The following is a 19,941-nucleotide window of genomic DNA, read 5'->3' as shown; positions in this document are numbered from 1 at the left end:
TTAAAGGTCCTCTAACTCGAACTGTTACCTGTAACAAATTTTTTCTTCTAATAAAACTGTTGTTTAAACTTGTTATTTTGTAGTAAATCTTATATCCGTTCAATGAAACTGTACTATAATTATTAACCAGCCAATCATCATTTTCCTATTTTAATGTAGAGTTTTTAATCCGTTTTAAAGACGCACAAAACATCTTTGTAAATTATTATTTGAAATAACTAAAATTTGCTGGAGATGTTAGAAAGCAAAAACATTTTAAATTATAAAATAACACTTTAACGTTACTTCGACGTTTCCCCTTTGTGCAACGGATGCAGTGATTACTGAGGTAAAGTTGGTTTTATAGTCGGCCTCGCACATTAGCACTTTCTCCTTTAATAATATAACTTCAGCAAAATATTATTTGCAAATTCTAAACAGGGAAATCATATTAGCAGACATATCAAAGTACAACATTGTTAACAGTCAATGAAACAGTGCTAATGTTGTTTAAAAATCAGTTGTGCATGCTATTTCAAACAAACATTCGACGTAGCGTGGTGACGACAAACGATACAGTTGTACTTTGTTCAAAAATGAACGAAAGGGTGAATATAAACCCAACTTTCCCTCAGCGAGTAGTGAGAATTGAGGTAAAGTTGGGTTTTATATTCACACACTCGTCCATTTTACAGGCCGTACGTACACTAACTTAAATACTCGGATTGACATCGCATGCAAGTATGACTTTATTAGCACAATTTAATTGACTGGGAACAATGTTGTACTTCGGAAGTCATTGGCTCATATTATGATTTCCGTGATTAGAATTAGCAAATAATACTTTTCTGAAATTATATTATGAAGGAAAATGTCCGAATGTGTGAATATAAAGCCAACTTTACCTCAATCGTTTACTCACTCCGACGACAACAACAAAACAATCTTTGTAATTTATTATTTGCAAAATGTCAATTTTATTAGTATTTTATATGATATATAAATACATTTTACAAGGGAACATGGAATCTAAGATTGAATTTAAGGCAGAACGGCGGATAACATTGACGCGGTTAACGTTAATTTACCGACATTAACACCAATCAAAACATCAATATGCAACAACAAAAACTTTCACAAGATTATGAACTTACCTGAAAGTGAAGCAAAGGCTTCTTTGGGTTTCTTTCTTTTAAGCTCCTCGGCGCCCGGGCAGTCGATGCCTCTTTCCAGGTTTAGAGGTACATCAATTGTCATCATTTAACGTCAAAATCATTAAGTGGTGAACATGAGGTGATCCAGGCCGCGGGCGCGTGTACAGATGATGATGTAGGAATGGCACGTCACGTGAGCTAGCCTGCTCTGCATTGCTCTGCATTCATTTTTTATAATTAAATATTTAAATCTACATGTTATAGTTTTATTTATATATGTATTAATAATATATTATTATTACTATTATTATTATTATTATTATTATGTTAATAATCTTTGAGCAACTGGGATGGTGACCCCCTTGGAGTTCGTTCTAAAATTACGATAAGATTACAAATCAGATGAGATTTACATTTGCTTCACGATGATAAACTTTTTATTAAGTTTAATTTAAGTTTTTACATGAAGCTCTAATGGTAGTTTCCTTTGCAGCCATTAGGTGTCAGCAGCTCACCACAAGATGAACGCTGACGATAATTCACTCTTATCGAGAGCCCTGAAATTGCTTACCTCAAAATCAGCATATTATGAGACACCAATACTTTTTTATTCGTTTTATTGGAATCTTAAACGCTTATAAAAATGTTCACAGTCATCATTGTTGTGATTACTGAAATATAGGCTTTAGCACACCAAGGTTCCTCCTGTTAGGGGACCTATTCTGTAATTAGTTTTGAAATCATTGCTAATTATTATTATTCATTCATTCTCTTTTCGGTTTAGTCCCTTTATTAATCGACATTTCCCCTTTGTGCAACGGATGCAGTGATTACTGAGGTAAAGTTGGTTTTATAGTCGGCGTTGCACATTAACACTTTCTCCTTTAATAATATAACTTCAGCAAAATATTATTTGCAAATTCTAAACAGGGAAATCATATTAGCAGACATATCAAAGTACAACATTGTTAACAGTCAATGAAACAGTGCTAATGTTGTTTAAAAATCAGTTGTGCATGCTATTTCAAACAACCATTCGACGAAGCGTGGTGACGACAAACGATACAGTTGTTACTTTGTTAAAAAATGAACGAAAGGGTGAATATAAACCCAACTTTCCCTCAGCGAGTAGTGAGAATTGAAGTAAAGTTGGGTTTTATATTCACACACTCGTCCATTTTACAGGCCGTACGTACACTAACTTAAATACTCGGATTGACATCGCATGCAAGTATGACTTTATTAGCACAATTTAATTGACTGGGAACAATGTTTTACTTCGATAGTCATTGGCTCATAATATGATTTCCGTGATTAGAATTAGCAAATAATACTTTTCTGAAATCATATTATTAAGGAAAATGTCCGAATGTGTGAATATAAAGCCAACTTTACCTCAATCGTTTACTCACTCCGACGACAACAACAAAAAAAATCTTTGTAATTTATTATTTGCAAAATGTCTATTTTATTAGTATTTTGTATGATATATAAATACATTTTATAAGGGAACATGGAATCTAAGATTGAATTTAAGGCAGAACGGCGGATAACATTGACGCGGTTAACGTTAAATTACCGACATTAACACCAATCAAAACATCAATATGCAACAACAAAAACTTTTACAAGATTATGAACTTACCTGAAAGTGAAGCAAAGGCTTCTTTGGGTTTCTTTCTTCTAAGCTCCTCGGCGCCCGGGCAGTCGATGCCTCTTTCCAGGTTTAGAGGTACATCAATTGTCATCATTTAACGTCAAAATCATTAAGTGGTGAACATGAGGTGATCCAGGCCGCGGGCGCGTGTACAGATGATGATGTAGGAATGGCACGTCACGTGAGCTAGCCTGCTCTGCATTGCTCTGCATTCATTTTTTATAATTAAATATTTAAATCTACATGTTATAGTTTTATTTATATATGTATATATGTATTAATAATATCTTATTATTATTACTATTATTATTATTATTATTATTATGTTAATAATCTTTGAGCAACTGGGATGGTGACCCCCTTGGAGTTCGTTCTAAAATTACGATGAGATTACAAATCAGATGAGATTTACATTTGCTTCACGATGATAAACTTTTTATTAAGTTTAATTTAAGTTTTTACATGAAGCTCTAATGGTAGTTTCCTTTGCAGCCACCAGGTGTCAGCAGCTCACCACAAGATGAACGCTGACCATAATTCACTCTTATCGAGAGCCCTGAAATTGCTTACCTCAAAATCAGCATATTATGAGACACCAATACTTTTTTATTCGTTTTATTGGAATCTTAAACGCTTATAAAAATGTTCACAGTCATCATTGTTGTGATTACTGAAATATAGGCCTTAGCACACCAAGGTTCCTCCTGTTAGGGGACCTATTCTGTAATTAGTTTTGAAATCATTGCTAATGAGTTCGTACTGAGGCGATATCCGCATTGATTTGACAGCAATATTCTAATGTACTTAATAAAAAGCAATAGTTCTGAAAGGATCAAACCACCTGGGATGATCTAGCTATAGTTTAAGCAGGCATACTTGTCAGAGGAAATGTGCTTATTTGTCAGGATGTGCTACTGTTAACATTACAATATAAGCATTTTGTCAGCAGAATATATTTATCAGGATAAACCTGTAGTGAATGTGCCTTTGTCAGGCAAAATAAATAACTCTAGCAACTCTAACATTAGGTCTAACCTGGCAAACACTGCAAATCTAAATTGCCCATTTCTTAAGGTTGTTCATTATGATGCGATTTACCTTCTATGTGTGATTTGATTGTACTCGCAGGACTGATTTTTCTAATCCCCATAGACAAGAAAAATAAAGTAGTGACTGCAGGTTGAAGGAAAGTAAAAGTACAGATACAGCACTAAAAATGGACTCAAGGGTAAGTAAAAGTACACTTTTTAAAAAAAAACTACCCAGTAAATTACAATTGCTGAGAAAAACTACTCAATTACAGTAATTTGAGTATTTGTAATTAGTTACTTTACACCACTGACTCTGACTATTTAATGTAGTGCTTTGAGTTTCTGTTAAATAAAAGTACTATTAGAAATTACTTCTAGACATCAAGATCTATAAAACATTTTATTTAAAAAGCACTTTAAAATTACACATGCAGGCCAAAGCGCTGTAGAAGCACAAAAACTCTAGTCATAAAAGAAACAACTTTTTTAAAAACTTGTTTAAAAGGGCGGCACGGTGACTCAGTGGTTAGCACTGTCGCCTCACAGCAAGATTGCTAGTTCGAGTCCTGGCTGGGCGAGTTGGCATTTCTGTGAAGAGTTTGCATGTTCTCCTCATGTTCTCGTGGGTTTCCTCAGGGTGCTCCAGTTTCCCCCAGAGTCCAAAGTCATGCGCTATAAGTGAATTGAATGAACTAAATTGACCTGTAGTGTATGATTGTGTGTGTGAATGTGAGAGTGTATGGATGTTTCCCAGTACTGGGATGAGTCTGGACGAGCGTCCGCCATGTTAAACATATGCTCGTATAGTTGGTGGTTCATTCTACTGTGGCGACCACTGATAATAAGGGGGTAAGCTGAAGGAATGATGAATGAACTTGTTTTAAATACATTTAGTGATGTTATCTCTCTAAAGTCAAAGTATTTCACAGCTTTAGAACGACAGTACAAGAGAAAAGGCCAGGTCACTATAAATGCATTCAAGCAACAACAAATAACGGGTTTCCCACACGGAAAGAACCTATATAAACCTATGTTTTAATATAGGTTTTGATATATTTGACATATAAAATTGTCTGATTTCCTATATTATATATACATATATGTTCACCTATATGTTTACCTATATATTAGTAAAATTATTAAAATCCATAGCTGCTAGAAAACATAAAGAAATGTCATTTTTTTAACAACAATCAAATAGTACAAGAAATAAATATACAAGAACAAAAATAAAACAAATAACTGTAACAGAAACAAAATTAAAAAAAATTACGAACCATTTTGTTCTACATTTCCTTCTTTCCCCTATCTTTTATACAAAAAAGAATTGTCCTTGAAAAACGTGTAGACATCATAGCTTCCCATCTCCTCTCACTTATTTGTCAGTTAAACTCCATAACATGCCAATTACATGTGATACAAATTTCAAGTGTTCGCACATACATACTTTTTTTTTAGTTAGTTCTTAGTTATTGCCTTGATAATAGAAAATATGAGCTAGGCATCATGTATGACAGTTACCAAAGTGAGATATGAGCTATATAGGAGACATATCTTGTATATACATATAGGGCTTATATGTGGATATAAAGAAGCAATATTCAAGAGACCTATATAGCCTGCATATGCACATAAATGCACCTCAATTTTGCCTATATGTGGCAAATATATGCATATACAGCGTATATGTTATCATATATGTGCATATACTGCATATAGGTTTCATATATGCGCATATATCCTCATATAGGTTCTTTCCATGTGGAGTATTTCAACCCGAAATGAAAATTCCCCCATCATTTACTCACCCACAAGTGGTTCCAAATCTTTATGAGTTTCTTTATTTTGTTAAACAAGAAAGTAGATATTTTGAAGGATGTCAGAACCTGGTAGCCCTTGACATCCAGGGGAAAAATACAGTAGTAATCAGTAGTTACTGGTTTTCAACATTTTTAAAAACTCAGAAGGTTTAAAACTAGTGAAGCATTAGTAAATGATGACAGAATTTTGATATTTTTGGATGAACTAGACTTTTAAAGACCTAGGTGCTTGATGAGGAGCAAAAAAGTGGATAAATTATGGACAGTTTTTTCAATCCTCAACTGTATTTCATTGCATAACACGTTTTTTAGCATTTAGCGCTAAACAAATTTATTTAATGAAACACCTTCCCTCAAATAAATTGAGTTCATCCAACAATTTATTATCATTCATTCATTCGTTCATTTTCCTTTGGCTTATTCCCTTATTTATCAGAGATCGCCACAGCGGAATGAACCACCCACTATTTTGGCATATGTTTTACAAAGCGGATGCCCTTCCAGCCAATAGTATCTGGAAGCAGCCTTTATCATATAAGCTGAGATTGCATCACTCAGCGATGCAATGTCAGACACAATGCACTCAGATGAAGCGAGTGACGTCACTGTGAGGGTTAGGGGTGCGGTTAGGTGAGCCCATTAAAAAGCATTGAATGCAACTCAGATTGCACTGCACCAGGTCTGCATCCAGACCCCTCTCTTTCCAGCTGCAAACCAGTACTGGGTAACACCCATACACTCTCATTCACACACGCACACACTACAGCCAATTTAGTTTATTCTATTCACCTATACCGCATGTCTTATACCACATACCGCACCCAGAGGAAACCAACGCAAACATGAATAGAACATGCAAACTCCACACAGAAATGCCAACGGACCCAGTCAGACTCAAACCAGAGACCTTCTTACTGTGAGGCAACACTGCTAACCACTGAGCCACCGTGCCACCCATTATTATTATTCATTCATTCTCTTTTCGGTTTAGTCCCTTTATTAATCAGGGGTCGCCACAGCGGAATGAACCACCAACTTATCCAGCGTATGTCTTACGCAGCGGATGCCCTTCCAGCCGCAACCCAACAACGAGAAACACCCATACACACTCTTTCACACACATACACTACGGACTATTTAGCTTACTCAATTCACCTGTACCGCATGTCTTTGGACTGTGGGGGAAACCAGGGCACCCTGAGGAAACCCATGCGAACACGGGGAGAACATGCAAACTCCATACAGAAATGGCAACTGACCAATCCGAGGCTCAAATCAGTGACCTTCTTGCTGTGAGGCGATCGTGCTATCCACTGTGCCACCGTGAGACCCCGTTATTATTATTAGTAGTAGAAGCAGTATTAGTATTAGTATTTTTTTAGTGTAATGTACAACTCCTGCATCTCATTGTAATAATCTTTACCTTAACTAGTTATTATCCACCAAAATATTACTAGCATGACCAAAATATTACTAGTGACAGTTTTGCTTAAATTAGATGTTGTTTCTATTGCTAGACAGACCAATGCCATGTTGTAAATGAACTGTTCAATATGTAAACATATAAATATGATAAACATCATTCAGTTGTGTAATGTGGTTCAAATAGTAATAATAAAATCTAATCAAACTCATCTTTAACTGTACAATGCACTATATAAATATTTTTAAATGAGAAAAAAGGTTACATTTTTCAAAGTGTGATTGATAATGTTATCATGTACAAGATACACACAAAAAGGCATTTCAATTTCTATTATTTACGACAAAAAAAACACAAATTAGAACAGAAAATGTTTGCAATACAAACATCTTATTTATTTTTTTAAAGCACTTCAGGAATTACTACTGCTTAACAATCATGCCAACAAAAGCCTTTTGAATTGGGTAATTTGGTGCACATACTTATATGCCTGAGATACAACTCTGGGTACAAAAGGACCCCGTGGGGCCCCAACTTCTATAGAGGGGGATTAGCTCAGATGGTAGAGCGCTCGCTGAGAGGAGGAAGGGGCCCAATCTTCTCGCTCATTCGCAAGCGAACAAGTCGCAAAAAACGGAAAAATGCGACAAATTTCCCTTGCAGTAGTGTTCGCGGCTTTGTGACTGTGCATAATGTGGTATTTTGGTTGCATATTGCATGTCATTCTAAATGTCATTTTTTGCGTGCTGGATTCGCACACACGATCTGTGTAACACAATATCCAATCAGTGTCGGTTTCAGCGGAGCCAATCAGCTGCGCTCTTATTGAAATTATATATATATATATTGGCAATTATATTGATATTACTATTATTATGTGGATATTGTTCTTAAAAAGCATATTACGTTAATTAAAAATTAATGAAAATGTTTCAATTAAACATATGTATGCATGCTTATGTATATATAAGTATATTATATATATATTTATGTATTAATAAATAAATATATACTATACTATTTATATATATATTAATATATGTTATATTTCTTTATGTAATAATAACTTTAAATGAAAGCACACAAAAACAAGTAATATGCAAAATGGTTTATTAAAATGAATAAATATTAAAATCGCAAAACAATGTAAAAAACAAACAAAATAAAAACATATCTTTATATATAAACTATATAATATACAATAAATAAAAACAATACAATATATATTTATTTATTTTGCACATATATATTAAAACAATACTATATATTGTTACTATATATAATACTATATATAAAATATATTTATTTATTATACACATTATATAAAAACAATACTCTATATATATATTTATTTTTATACACACAATATAATAAACAATAATATAAATAAATAATAAAATGCAAGAGTGGGGGCACGTAATATATAAAATATAGTATTTAAGCAATGTATAAAATGTTATTTTTTTAAGAAATATAAATATGTTTTTACATAAAATGCACACAAATATTAAATAAGTACACACAAGACAAAATAAGAGTGGGCCTATGTAATATATAAGTGCTACTTTAAAATGCTACATATTAACACACAAAAATTAAATAAAATGAGAGAGAGAGTACCCATGTAACATTTACAAAAATATATACAGCAATTTGTACTTTATTCTGGAGCTGGAGTTTGTCCTTTATTTTGCTGGCGCTGTTCTGCCAACCAGTCCTCTAAGGATTTGCCATTTGAAGTTTGCAGGCAAAATGTGGCATTACCAAATCGGCTATGGCCAAACTCCTTAGTCTTGGGTTGCCCACATTTGCTGCAAACATTAAAAGTAACCGCACGCACATACTTCCTTTTGTGGACTCCACTTTCCTTCTCCTGTTCCCGTCTCCTTCTCCTGGAGCAGGTGCAGGTGGAGGAACAGCAGGTGCAGGTGGAGCAGGTGCAGGTGGAGGAACAGCAGGTGCAGGTGGAGGAACAGCAGGTGCAGGTGAAGCTGGGACTGCACTGGATGTTGGTGCAGCAAATGATGGAATCACCATTGACACACTCATGTCTGGGTTAAAAACAAGTGTGCCAAACAATGATCCAGGTCCTGAAATGGGCTGCACAACACCTGGTGTTGAAAAAAAAAAAATAAAAAACATTAGAGAGAACATTACCTAGAGCATTTAGAAAGATACATTTACATTAAGTGTGAAACAATAATTTAACAATGTAGACATAATCCATATTATTGCAGTAGTAAATATACTTCTGGTGAATTTTCTATAGATATGCCTAATATACGCATGGTAGTACAACTTAAAATTCATATAAATAAATGAGAAACAACAGAAATTAAAACATTAAGTTATAAAATACACATTAAACTCTTGAGTCTTTACATTATGACTATTTTATAAATAAAATGTTTGTACTTCAGCTATTTAATATAACTATTCTGTTGTGTAATATATCTGAAAACACAAGTAATAAAATAAACAAAATACAATATATGCTTATAATATTTTTACAATAGATTTATGAAATACAATACAATCTAATTACTAAATACATATCATATATTGTCATGAACAAGTGTTAAACTCAAATGTTTTTAAAGTTTGTGCAGTCGTTTTACTTAAAATAGAATTATTTTAAAAGTATAGAATTATTTGCTAAATTAAATGTAAGAAAAAACTTTTACTCTGTATTTAATGCAATTACATTATAAGTAACTGTAACTGTACATTTAAATACAGTAACGTTAACTTTTTAGAGTGTACACCGCGATAATAGGGCCCAATATTGCTAGGTCGAATGGGGGCATTATTATTCTAAACAAATATCAGAACATTTTGTTTAATCATTTGACCAAATGGCGATGATTCCACCTTTTCTGATCACTAGCGACATTTTGCTCTGTATTTATCATGGGAAACATTACCGTTTTACAAGTTATGTAGAAAACATCTGCTATAACGTTACCTTGCTGTCGATTGTAACTTATTTAACAGAAATACACACAGTATAATAAACTAATAATAAAGTAGTGTTACATCTGGCTTACCTGATTCAAAGATGACGATTATAATAAAAGCGCCGTGTGATTGGTCAAAAGTAAGCCATCGAGGAGAAACGCGATTGGTCAAAAATACGTCACAGCAAAAAGAAATGCGATTGGTCAAAAGTAAGCCACTGAAGTGAAACGCGATTGGTCGAAATGACGTCAGCACAAAGACAAACGCGATTGGTCAAAAGTAAGCCACAGGGGTTAAACTCTATTGGTCAAAAGTAAGCCACCGAGGTGAGACGTGATTGGCTCATGTGGGCTTACTTTGGCTCTGTAGACGGGATGCTGCATGCAAGAGGTAGCGGGATCGATGCCCGCATCCTCCAATTATTAATATTATTATTATTACTGCTACTTTAACATATTCATCTTTAACTGTACAATGCGCTATATAAATATTTTTAAATGAAAAAAATATTACATTTTTCAAAGTGTGATTGATAATGTTATCATGTACAAGATACACACAAAAAGGCATTTCAATTTCTATTATTTACGACAAAAAAAACACAAATTAGAACAGAAAATGTTTGCAATAAAAACATCTTATTTATTTTTCTAAAGCACTTCAGGAATTACTACTGCTTAACAATCATGCCAGCAAAAGCCTTTTAAATTGGGTAATTTGGTGCACATACTTATATGCCTGGGATACAACTCTGGGTACAAAAGGACCCCATGGGGTCCCAGTTTCTGTAGAGGGGGATTAGCTCAGATGGTAGAGCGCTCGCTTAGCATGCGAGAGGTAGCGGGATCGATGCCCGCATCCTCCAATCTTTATTATTCCAATAATTACTGCTTTGATATATTGTCATGTAACTGTTGCATGCATTATATAAACACTTTTTTAAAGACATCCTCAAGAAAACATTGTTCAAAGAGTGAAACAATGCCCTTCTGTCTAAGGATAAAACAAAAAACCAGCCATTTTAATTTTTCTAGCTCAAAACTTTCAGTCTGATTCACAATATCATGCAAACTGATATTTTCTTACTATATTATTCTACTTTCTCTGTATAGTCATAAACATACTTGTGGGGCCCCAACTTCTATAGAGGGGGATTAGCTCAGATGGTAGAGCGCTCGCTGAGAAGAGGAAGGGGCCCAATCTTCTCGCTCATTCGCAAGCAAACAAGTTGCAAAAAACGAAAAAATGCGACAAATTTCGCTTGCAGTAGTGTTCGCGGCTTTGTGACTGTGCATAATGTGGTATTTTGGTTGCATATTGCATGTCATTCTAAATGTCATTTTCTCTGTATATTCATAAACATACTTGTTTGTAAACCTTTTTCTCATGCTTACTTTTCATAGTCATTTCTCCCATAGGTGACTGAATCAGAAGTTCCAACACAATCGTATTTTCACATTGCAGTATAAGGTCAATAGAATAAGATTCCGATGATCAGTGGCAATTTTTTAATCAGTTCTTATTAAAAAAATAATACATTTATTTTATTAATTTATACAGGGACAATGTACAACATGACATGTTGTGCCAGAGTTAGCTATAAAGCTAATTTACATCTGTAGTCCCTGGGCAGGAAGTTGTAACAAATTCGACAGTAAAAAATAATAAATTGTACACTTACAATTCATCAATATCAATAAAATGAAACTAAATCAGTGGTGGCATATTTGATTTTGTTTAAGCCAAATTTCAAGAACAGTTTTAAAATGATTAAAAGTTGTACTCTCTCTGATATTCAGTGGAACTTTATTCCATCTTTCTGCTGCTCTGACCGAAACCGATTCTCCAAAAGCATGTCTCAAAATTTTACAAAATATATTTGCCTGAGCTACTACTTTAGGTTCAACAGGGGTCCAAGGGGCCTCAGCTTCACAGAGGGGGATTAGCTCAGATGGTAGAGCGCTCGCTTAGCATGCGAGAGGTAGCGGGATCGATGCCCGCATCCTCCAATTATTATTATTATTTACAGATCTACTATTATTATTTTGACATATTGCATTACTGTAGAAGTCAACATACTTCAGATTCATGTAAAAAAGTAATCATTGAGTGTGATTAACAATGCCCTATAATACTATATATTACTATAATAATAATAATAATAATATGTAAACACGTATAACTGATACATGCAGAAAAGCCACTTCTACAAAGTGAAGCTCTGAATCATTGAACACACTGCAATCTTACAGCTCTATGATCATCAGTGTTAATTATTTATTCTTACCAGTTCTGATCTCCGCTTCTCATCACGGAGGAGGCGAGACACAGTTTCTCCCGAATAGACCAGGGCTCAGTCGGACCCAGAGACAGCATTTTGTGCTCTACAAAGACAAAGAGGCGTTCACAACATTAATGTAAAGCTGCAGTGCATGCGATTAAACGTTATTACAAAAATATGAGGGGAAAGTGTATAAATAAAGAGACTAATCACTAATGTAGCATGACCACAGAGACTTATCTTGTTTAAAATAAAAACAAACAATTAATCCACATAAAATAATTTGCGCTACATTTGGATAATGTAAAACAGCACATACTGTTTTAAACACATAAAGAAATAATGTAAACAGAGATCGTCTTTGTTATACCGATCCCAGCTAGCGCAACAACGAAATTGCTCACCGCGGCTTTACTAAGAGCTTTAGCTCTTCCGTTTATAGATGATGAAATACTTCGGAATTCACCGTACAAAGTGCTTAGATATTAAATTGCAACGTTTATTCGTTTTAAATAAAATAGCACTTACTTCCCATCCCAGTCGACATTTTCGCCTTTCTGAAACAGGCCGCAAGGCTTGTTCCACTCACTTCCGCCGGTACTATTCTGATGTGACACCCGAGTGTGGGGGTGTCACATAAATAAGTTTCCGCCGCTAAGGTCAGCACAGGGGGATTAGCTCAAATGGTAGAGCGCTCGCTTAGCATGCGAGAGGTAGCGGGATCGATGCCCGCATCCTCCAACCTTTTCACTCAGAGAACTTTAAAATAAACACCAAAAACGCTAACCTCTTAGCATCCATGCAACTAACGTTAATGGTTTAGCGCGCCTTGGGCGGAACGCGGCAGCGGCCTGGGTCTACCCGTACCTCAGTACCTCTAAATACCCGAACAGTACAATGTACTAGTTTTCAGTTTTTAAGATACAAAAGATTCACAAATATTATGATAATTCAAATGAATTAACTTAAATGATTTAAGTCTGTAGGATGTAGAAGTTATAATAAAAATATATAATTATTAATTTAAAATTATTTATATTCGTTAAAAGATAGTTTATGCTTTTGTAACACGTTCAATTACTTTAATCCAGGGATTTAAAGGTCCTCTAACTCGAACAGTTACCTGTAACAACTTTTTTTTTTTTTTTACTTTGCGAGCACTTCTAATAAAACTGTTGTTTAAACTTGTTATTGAAACTGTACTATAATTATTAACCAGCCAATCATCATTTTCCTATTTTAATGTAGAGTTTTAATCCGTTTTAAAAAGGCACAAAACATCTTTGTAAATTATTATTTGAAATGACTAAAATTTGCTGGAGATGTTAGAAAGCAAAAACATTTTAAATTATAAAATAACACTTTAACGTTACTTCGCCGTTTCCCCTTTGTGCAACGGATGCAGTGATTACTGAGGTAAAGTTGGTTTTATAGTCGGCGTTGCACATTAGCACTTTCTCCTTTAATAATATAACTTCAGCAAAGTATTATTTGCAAATTCTAAGATTGAATTTAAGGCAGAACGGCGGATAACATTGACGCGGTTAACGTTAAATTACCGACATTAACACCAATCAAAACATCAATATGCAACAACAAAAAACTTTCACAAGATTAAGAATTTACCTGAAAGTGATGCAAAGGCTTCTTTGGGTTTCTTTCTTTTAAGCTCCTCGGCGCCCGGGCAGTCGATGCCTCTTTCCAGGATTAGAGGTACATCAATTGTCATCATTTAACGTCAAAATCATTAAGTGGTGAACATGAGGTGATCCAGGCCGCGGGCGCGTGTACAGATGATGATGTAGGAATGGCACGTCACGTGAGCTGGCCTGCTCTGCATTGCTCTGCATTCATTTTTTATAATTAAATATTTAAATCTACATGTTATAGTTTGATTTATATATGTATATGTTAATAATATATTATTATTATTATTATTATTATTATTAATATTATTATGTTAATCATCTTTGAGCAACTGGGATGGTGACCCCCTTGGAGTTCGTTCTAAAATTACGATGAGATTACAAATCAGATGAGATTTACATTTGCTTCACGATGATAAACAAGCTTTTTTAAAGTTTAATTTAAGTTTTTACATGAAGCTCTAATGGCAGTTTCCTTTGCAGCCACCAGGTGTCAGCAGCTCACCACAAGATGAACGCTGACGATAATTCACTCTTATCGAGAGCCCTGAAATTGCTTACCTCAAAATCAGCATATTTTGAGACACCAATACTTTATTCGTTTTATTGGAATCTTAAACGCTTATAAAAATGTTCACAGTCATCATTGTTGTGATTACTGAAATATAGTCCTAGCACACCAAGGTTCCTCCTGTTAGGGGACCTATTCTGTAATTAGTTTCGAAATCATTGCTAATGAGTTCGTACTGAGGCGATATCCACATTGGTTTGACAGCAATATTCTAATGTACTTAATAAAAAGCAATAATTCTGAAAGGATCAAACCACCTGGGATGATCTAGCTATAGTTTAAGCAGGCATACTTGTCAGAGGAAACGTGCTTATTTGTCAGGATGTGCTACCGTTAACATTACAATATAAGCATTTTGTCAGCAGAATATATTTATCAGGATAAACCTGTAGTGAATGTGCCTTTGTCAGGCAAAATAAATAACTCTAGCAACTCTAACATTAGGCCTAACCTGGCAAACACTGCAGTGCATTAGTTGGCAATTACATTTTAATGCTGCGGCAACTGTTTATGCTATCAGAACCATATTTTTAATCATCTTTGCTCATCTTTTCTGCCAATTACTGTGATCTAATCAGCTTTTTACTTAGCTTATAACAAAATTTTTACAACCTGATCTAAAAAACTTGAAGGTTGTCCCCTAAACCTAACCTAATTTTATTTAAACACACTTTGCAATAACAGTACACGTATAATGATGTACTAATATGTAAATTAAATGTTACTTTAATATGAAATAATGATGAGTTAAGGCATGTGCTAATCAAGAACTAACTTCAACATGAGTCACATGAGTTCATGTGTGTGTGAATAATGGCCACCTTAATTACTAGTTAGTTCATTTTTGTTGATTAATGCATTAATTAAAGCTGTAGTTTAAGCTAAATGTAACTAACATGACCTAATTTATCTCTATGTCATGATTTTACTTGAGGGGGCACATTATAATGAACTCCTTTGTGTAAACTGTTAGGTCTTGATCATACCAAATACGATTTTTGCATTGAGCGGTGCCTTTTTTGATTGATTTACTATTGGCCGCAAGCTTTTGCGAGCTGCTTATGCACCTCATGTTTTTACTGCCTGCTATGTCTCAAGACGACTATACAGACTTTGAAAGATGGAGGAGAGACTAGTAGGATTGAGTTATCCAGAGCTGTGTGGCTTCACAAATTTTGAATATCACAATATTATTAAATATTATAATTCTAACAATATTCAACACAATCTCACGCCAATTCGTAACAAATTACTTTTTGATTTAGTGGCTAATTCGTATGATCTCATTTGTACAATTTAGTACGATTTGCTCATCCCCCAATCATGGTTCCGTTTTTGTACGAGTGAACTCGGATGAATTCATACAAACTAGCCAATTAATTAACAAATGCAAAATACTTACGTTTCCTCATAAGATCAGACTGCAATATTAGGTAGATGCCTGGGATTTAATATTTCTCTTTCACCCAGGATATGTCTTTTAGGTGATAAAACTGAGGTTTCACCTATTACAAGTGATGAGTTCTCCCTTATAACTGTTGGTATAACTACATCAGCATGTATAATACTGAGGTTTTGGAAATACATTTGATGCCCTACACCTAAATTATGGATGGAATTCATAATTGAGAATGTGTCATATAAAAAAAATGTTAGCCAAAATTAATGGTGACAATAAGGAAGTTGACATATGGAAGAATTTAATTTCTTCACTTTAACTATGAACGCGTCTAGCCTGTTGTGCTTTGTAGTATTATGTTTATGCATTTGTTACTGCTTTCCTAATTATTTTTTCTAAATTTTTTAACAATTAAAGTGAAATATTTGTATGCATTTTGTATTTTTATATGGTACTGTATGTTATATTAAGAGGAAACCAATAAAAATGTCAATTACAACAATTATAACAATATCAACAGCAGCGTTTGCACATTATACGCTGCTGATTCATTGGTTGCCTAGCAACATAAAAAGCGCAGTGCACTTGTATTTTTCTTGTCAGCAAAAAAAAGGTAGTGCGGTGCGTCTAGTATTCTCAGAACGGAAAAGTGTGTCCACTGTGATCGACCCCTTAATGTTAATGTAGACAGAACGCTTTCCTTTTGTTTTTAAATGTAAACATGCATCTGAAGGACATGCATAACTGTTACATTTAAACACAGGAGTTCATGAGTAGTAAAGAATGAGGTAATGACAATGTTCCCCTTCAAGTAAAGTCATGATGACATTAAAAAAAACATGAACAGGTCATGAGTTCATGTTAAGTTACATTTAGCTAAAACTAAAGAGTTAATTAATGCATTAAATAACAAACATGAACTAACAAGTAATTAAGGTGGCCATTACTCACATATAAACTTATGGGAACGCATGTTGTAGTTAAAATTAGTTCAAGATTAAGTATTTAATTAAGATTTAAGTAATGTTTAATTTACATGTACATCATTGTTCATTTACTTTTATTGTAAAGTGTTACCTAAAGGACTATTTAATGAAAGCCTAATATAGATACAATTTCTATGAGAGTCTGTTCAAGCATCTGAGGTTATTCTTTTTTCAGGACACCTGCCAAACTCTCCAATCAGGCACAGTAATTGTCCAAAACAATCTCTAATTTCAGATCTGGCCAAATTCTGACTAATTACTATGATCCCTGAATGGCTGCATTTTTCACGGTTTACGCTACCGAGTTGTAAGTTTAATCGTCAGCAGTCTCACACCGACAGATCCGTGCTGATTTTCCGAGCACTTCACCGGAGAATCTGCTCTGTGTTCTACAGCAAATATTAATGAACGCATCGGCATAATATGATGTCCTCGGGCGTCTCCGCGGTTATAACACCATTCACTTGAATCAATATCTCTGTTGCATTTAATTGATGGGCTCATCTTATTCAGCAAAGGGCTGAGAAAAGCCTGGGGCGAAAGATGAATGTGAGGTGAATGTGTTGAGGATAAGTGGTTGGGTTTCGTCAGGGAGAACCTCAATGATGTATATATGCTGTAATCGCATTGATGTGTCGGCCAGACAGGAATGGGGCGCCCTTTGTGGTGTGGGTTTAGTTTGTTTCGTTGGCTTCTCTTGCCCGTAGGGTGTTTGAGGAAGACTTACACAACAGCTGTTGCTGCTGAGAGAGAGGGAGGTCATACTGAGACCACAAGCGAGGAGTGACAGATAAAGAAATAGGATGTTGGGGACCAACAGCTCAGAGGCGTAAACACGAGATCTGCTAATGAAACTACGCTCGAATATTGACCCATTTTCTCCTTTCAGTGCAACAGTAGAATCGAATTGGGTTTTAAAACTCTCTCTCTCACAAACACATACATTGCGGTGACCAGATTTCTGAAATGAAAACAGGGACATTGAATGTTCACCGATCGATATCTCATTTAAATTACAATTCTCTCAATTAAAATAGTTACAATTCTGGTTTTGTATATTCTGTCCAGTGGTGGAAAGAGTACTGAAAAATCATACTCAAGTAAAATTACCATTACTTGCCTAAAAATGTAGTGTAAGTAGAGTAAAAGTATCTGTTGTAAATAATACTCAAAGTATGAGTAAAAAGTAGCCCTTTCAAAAGTACTCAAGAGTAGTGAGTAGTGAGTTTTACGCTGTTAAAAACTGATGCATTTACATGCAATTTGTGGATGTGTGTAAACGTAACATTCTCTAGTGCATTTAGTTATTGCCCAGCAGGCACACAATGTCATAAGACGTTATTATTAGGTTAGATTTAGGTTGTGACGTCAGGGGACCAAAATTCAACATCTAGCCAGCGTCTAAGGACAGTGTTATTTTGATGTCCAATAATGACGTCAAATGACGTGGATATTTGGTTGATTTTAGGTTGTTAGAAAGTAACCAAAATCCAACTTTAAAATTACACATGCAGGCCAAAGCGCTGTAGAACCACAAAAACTCTAGTCATAAAAGAAACAACTTTTTTTAAAAACTTGTTTTAAAGGGCGGCACGGTGACTCAGTGGTTAGCACTGTCGCCTCACAGTAAGATTGCTAGTTCGAGTCCTGGCTGGGCGAGTTGGCATTTCTGTGAAGAGTTTGCATGTTCTCTTCATGTTCGCGTGGGTTTCCTCAGGGTGCTCCAGTTTCCCCCACAGTCCAAAGACACCCACTATTTCGGCATATGTTTTACAAAGTGGATGCCCTTCCAGCCAATAGTATCTGGAAGCAGCCTTTATCATATAAGCTGAGATTGCATCACTCAGCAATGCAATGTCAGACACAATGCACTCAGATGAAGCGAGTGACGTCACTGCTAACCACTGAGCCACCGTGCCACCCATTATTATTAATTATTCATTCTCTTTTCGGTTTAGTCCCTTAATTAATCAGGGGTCGCCACAGCGGAATGAACCACCAACTTATCCAGCATATGTCTTACGCAGCGGATGCCCTTCCTCCCGCAACCCAACAACAAGAAACACCCATACACACTCTTTCACAAACATACACTATGGACTGTTAGACTATTTCAGAGCACCTGGAGGAAACCCATGCGAACACGGGGAGAACATGCAAACTCCATACAGAAATGGCAACTGACCAATCCAGGACTCGAATCAGTGAGCTTCTTGCTGTGAGGAGATCGTGCTACCCACTGTGCCACCGTGAGGCCCCATTATTATTATTATTATTATTATTATTATTAATATTATTAGTATTATGATTTTTTTGTGTGTAATGTACAACTCCTGCATCTCATTGTAATAGTCTTTACCTTAACTAGTTATTATCCACCAAATTATTACTAGTATGACCAAAATATTACTAGTGACAGTTTTGCTTAAATTAGATGTTGTTTCTATTGCTAGACAGACCAATGCCATGTTGTAAATGAACAGTTCAATATGTAAACATATAAATATGATAAACATCATTCAGTTCTGTGATTTGGGTCAAATAAAAAAATCTAATCAAACTCAAAGAAGCGATTCTGAAAGTCCTTTCATCAACAGACATGATAAACAAACCATATTCTTATTATTGTAACATCCTACATTTGCATATTGTCAGTCTCTTGTCTTAAATAATAAGGTTTCCACGAAAGAGACAGAATAAAATAGCTACTGATGCTTAAAGAATTGAATAAATACCAAACAATGTGTGAGTGATTCATCATTGCTCATCTAAATGAATAAAAAACAGACTGATGTGCGTCATCTAAATAATTACAGCCTGAATCAAATGTAGTGAACTAAAGAAAACGATACAAGTAATTAATAATAACGAGAGCTTTATTTACAAGAATATCCTACGTCTAATTGTTCTCTCTTCAGCAAGTTTCCTTTTTTTCTAAAACTTTGAAATTGCACATTGTATGCAGTAAAACAGACCTAATGTTTAGTGTGCAATATCTGGCTCATTAGGTATAATTTCTCTTTTCAGGCTGTAGAA

At 34.8% G+C, this 19,941-nt stretch overlaps 3 non-coding genes across 3 annotated transcripts; all 3 read left to right on the top strand.

Moving 5' to 3' along the window:
- The first annotated feature begins 10,814 nt into the window (after positions 1–10,814).
- On the top strand, positions 10,815–10,887 carry trnaa-agc (transfer RNA alanine (anticodon AGC)). The gene has a single exon. It is a non-coding gene; the product is annotated as a tRNA-Ala (tRNA).
- A 1,071-nt stretch (positions 10,888–11,958) lies between these two features.
- On the top strand, positions 11,959–12,031 carry trnaa-agc (transfer RNA alanine (anticodon AGC)). Its single transcript has one exon. It is a non-coding gene; the product is annotated as a tRNA-Ala (tRNA).
- Positions 12,032–12,971: 940 nt separating this feature from the next.
- On the top strand, positions 12,972–13,044 carry trnaa-agc (transfer RNA alanine (anticodon AGC)). The gene has a single exon. It is a non-coding gene; the product is annotated as a tRNA-Ala (tRNA).
- Positions 13,045–19,941: the final 6,897 nt, after the last annotated feature.

The sequence above is a fragment of the Danio aesculapii genome, chromosome 14 (genome assembly GCF_903798145.1).
Source record: "Danio aesculapii chromosome 14, fDanAes4.1, whole genome shotgun sequence".
NCBI lineage: Eukaryota > Metazoa > Chordata > Actinopteri > Cypriniformes > Danionidae > Danio > Danio aesculapii.
Note: the sequence above shows the minus strand (reverse complement) of the source record. Positions and strands in the feature narration are given on the sequence as shown.